Below are 4,051 nucleotides of genomic sequence, written 5' to 3' on the forward strand. Positions count from 1 at the left end.
AAGTTTTCAAGTCTTGTTTTATTTGGTTTTGCCTTTGCTAAATGTCAACATGGTGTGTTTTGACTATGGACGGCCTATTTGTCATCGATAGCCGTATAGAGTGATATAGCTTCAAATCAAATTAAATAGAAAGTAATGGTAGAGATGTAGTAAGATTTTATACATTTTTTGGTATGAAAATCTTTATCGTATCCAGACACACGGAGAGTAATTTTTTAGTAATAATCCATTTTCTGTTCCTCCTAAATCACACGTGTAGTAAGTGGTAATCCCTTTTTTCCATCTTCTAGATCCCTCTCCCTACATCCTGACACCAATTTCCATTAAGTATCGCTGCTTACATGCGATGCAACGATGACATTGAATATTAATTCAACTAATTTAATTTAGCACTTGTTTGACACTCATTATAGAGAGAAATTTTGGTAAAATGTATTATGGGATAGCATTTTTTGAGAGAATGTATGGTTAATAAAGAAGGAAATTTTTTTAATTTACATGTAATATTATTTTATTGAAGAATGTGTATTTGAAAAAAAAATGTATTAAAATTTTAAAGAGTGTCAAACAAGGGCTTAATTATTGAGTGTGTCATTTCACATCTGCTTGCAAATGTGCTCCTTAGATAATTCATCTATCTAGCTTTGAATTTATGCAAACTTGATAATATTATTATTGTAGACTTGTCATAACTTCAAATATCTATTGGAAATAATTTTTATTCATCCATTGAATCTTTGCTGAAAAAAAATATCGCAATCAATTGAATTTTTAAATCTAGATGATTACTTATTCATAGGCTATTACGAGATACAATTCCAAATGGATTTTTTGTATGTGCCTTACTTACAATTGCAAAACTACGACTTTCTAGTTTCTATGTAACCAAATCCTTCAAAAACAAATTTTAGTTCATTCAAATCATGGAGGTTAAATTTAAAAATTAATAAAAAAAAACTCTTATCATATTTTTTCCCTAGTATAACAAAATTTAACTTTGACGCAATCATCCTTAATTTCTAGTGATTGAACAACCTTATGACGTATAATTTTTCTAATTTAGTGGATTTAAAAAAATAAATCGAAATATCGACCAATTTCATTATTTCACTCCTATATTAATTAAGTTGTGGAAAGCACATGTCAATTAGATTTCCATCTTGTACATTGAACATTCCACACACGCTTTTGTCCCAATGTAATATTCTAGTGTCTACAAAATTTGTGTAAAAGAGAAATTACAAATAGTATATAAAAATCAAGAAATTCATTATCTTTGGTCCCCCAAAAAAATAAAAAATAAAAAAAACCGACCAATATAAATAGAGTTTACTTCCACTACCCGTGACATAACAGCATTCAGAAAATCAACACGCTTCAACTAATCCTCCCACTCTTCCCTCTTCTTGCTCTGTAACTGATAACGGAAGAAATCACTACACGCAAAGCAGCACAATATTGAAACTATTGAATACAATCAAGAAGCCATTTACCGATTGGATCTAACGTCATGGCTCACTGGATCTCTTCCAAGCTCAAAGCCCCTGAAACTCTTCTCCATCAGGTATGTCTCCAATAATCTTCTCTTGAATTCGGGTGATTTTTTATTATTATTATTTTTTTTGCAGTAATTTAATTCTGTTTTCCTGCTTTGTGAACAATTATTCACTAAATTCCGATTCTTTATGTAAACTTTTTGATTGGATGATTCAGATCGATCGTTAAGCTGCAGAATCACTGGGTCAAATTGAGAAGCCACGATTTGATGAACAATTAGGTCTTGAAACCCCGCCAAAGATGGGGTAAACTAGGTCATTGATTAAGTAGCATGTTAAAAAAAAGGTGCCTGAAAATGTCAGCGAGAACAATAATTTAAAATGTAACTGGTCGCAGTGATAGTAATATTAAACGGGATGATGATGTTGGAGTATCAGTGAATTTGAACTCGAAGTCAAATTCGAGGAGGGGACTTACAAATCCTGATGGTGATTGGACGGAATTATTGAGCGTGCCAAATAGAAATGTAGCATCCATGGGGTGTGAGTGGGAATCAGAGTAGCATTGGAGCGTTGGGGATTAGGGGTTTGAAGAAAGATGGTATGAAACGAGGGAGATTGAGGTCGAAGGTATTAGAGGGGAAAAGGATTGAGAATGGACGGAATAATAGTGTTCTGTATGGTTCAAGAAAATCTAATGTTGAGTTGGAGGGTAACGCAAATGGTGGTGGTAGTTCGGATAGTGGGATGGCAAGTTACTCAGAAGGTGCAATGTGAAAAACTTCGATTTCCAAATTTCAGAGCGAGGGAGGTGAATCAGATCGAAAGGACATAAGTGATGCACTTGTGCCTGATAACAACTATGAGGCAGATACGGGGAAAAATGATGAGGTGAATGGCAATGGAGATGGAGAGAAGCTACGTTCTACAGATGGTTTGACCAGTAAAGATCATCTCATGGAGATGGTGCCAGCTTCTTTTTTGATAGGAAATTGAATATGAAGTTTCAAATGAAGAGCAGTGAGAGGTTTAAGAGTGGAATGTTAAAGAACAATAAATCAAAAGTGGGTTCCAGAAGTACAAGTTCTATGAAGAAAGATTCTTCTTCCCCAAGGGACGAAGAATCTGATTCTGAGACAGATACAACTTCATCTTCAGATCCAGAGAGAGAACGCGAGAGGGCAGAAAGGATAAAAGATGGCAGCAGATTCTGGCAGAAAGAGTAGCTGCCAAAGCAGTTGAGGCTATCAAAGATCATGATAACCTGGTTGCTAAATTGGAGGGGGAGAAACAGAGTTTAGAGAAAATACTTGAAGATCCGGCCAAACAGCAAGTACAGGAGGTAAGTATTTCAGGGCTATTTAAAATTTTTTATGTACCATTATTGAAATAATTATTACAGTGATTGATAAAGTTACTCCGAAACCATGTCTCCCTATTTTCTGGCATTAACTACGGAAATTGTCACAATATTGTATCAACGTAAAACCAGACAAGGACATATTCATTTGTTACTTATAGAAGTGCATATTTAGAGATAATATACAAAGCATTTGTGCAATAACAAGTGAACCAAGGTGGTACTCTTAATATCATATGATACAGAAGTACAGAATGGTCTCTCTATAATTTGAAGTTTGGGTCATAATTATCTTCCATGAGTAACAAGCTTAATTTCTTCACTCTTTTCACATGTTCCATTCTTAACACCAGTAACAGTGTCACAATCGTTTGTCTTGCTAAAATTGATTTATGTCTTAGTGTTGTTATATTAAATGCTTAATCACAGGTAAAAGTCATCTTACTTTATCATTTTCCTTATACTACTAATCATAGGAATTGTTCTTCAATTTAAACATGCTTATCAGTTGTTATACTCTATGATCAACCAAAAGCTACCTGTTTGCGAATCTTTGACCCTTTTTTGTTCCTAAGTTTTAAACTGTCTATTGTTGTCCATCTTTCCTGTTGATTCTTCTGTTAGTTGAATTGATTTACTTCCTTTGTTGTTGTTATGACACCTTAGTTGCTTTGCCTTTGTAAGACCAACTCCACTGTTAATACTTATTTGGTAATTTTTCCAAGCTTCAGAATTGCATACATCAATGATGGAGATTATGGAAGCTGCTGATTTAGAGAAGCGAAAACATAACAATACACGTATGGAAGCAGTGTCACACGTATGGAAGCACTTATGAGACTGTCAAAACTTGCGGTGGTGTTATAATTTCATTAAAATAGATTTAAGCTTTAACTCTATAGTTGATATCTTATCAGATTTTAATTATTATCATTTAATTTTTGCCGTTGATGTTGTTAACGTTCTCAGTATGTTTATTCATTTCATTTACTCACTGCAGACTGCGAATGCCGACCTTGCAAGTTCTTTTGTTGCTGCACAGAAAAAACCTTGAAACAGAGGTACTTGAAAACCTCTGTAGTTGTTTATTGTGTTGCATTTTTCCTTTGCTCTCTCTCTCGCTCTGCCCCCCCACCCCCCCTTTTTTTTGCTTCTTTTTTTTTTTTTTTTTTTTTTTTTTTTTTTTTTTTTTTTT

At 33.8% G+C, this 4,051-nt stretch overlaps 1 long non-coding RNA gene across 2 annotated transcripts; it reads left to right on the forward strand.

Annotated features, from left to right (window-relative positions):
- The first annotated feature begins 1,366 nt into the window (after window positions 1–1,366).
- LOC111372131 lies at window positions 1,367–3,996 on the forward strand. 2 transcript variants are annotated; one of them, XR_002698692.1, is made up of 4 exons: window positions 1,367–1,564; window positions 1,714–2,838; window positions 3,582–3,711; window positions 3,857–3,996. It is a non-coding gene; the product is annotated as an uncharacterized LOC111372131 (long non-coding RNA). The 2 variants fall into 2 exon arrangements; XR_002698691.1 differs by having other exon boundaries at window positions 3,588–3,711.
- Window positions 3,997–4,051: the final 55 nt, after the last annotated feature.

The sequence above is a fragment of the Olea europaea genome, chromosome 23 (assembly GCF_002742605.1).
Source record: "Olea europaea var. sylvestris chromosome 23, O_europaea_v1, whole genome shotgun sequence".
Taxonomy (NCBI): Eukaryota; Viridiplantae; Streptophyta; class Magnoliopsida; order Lamiales; family Oleaceae; genus Olea; species Olea europaea.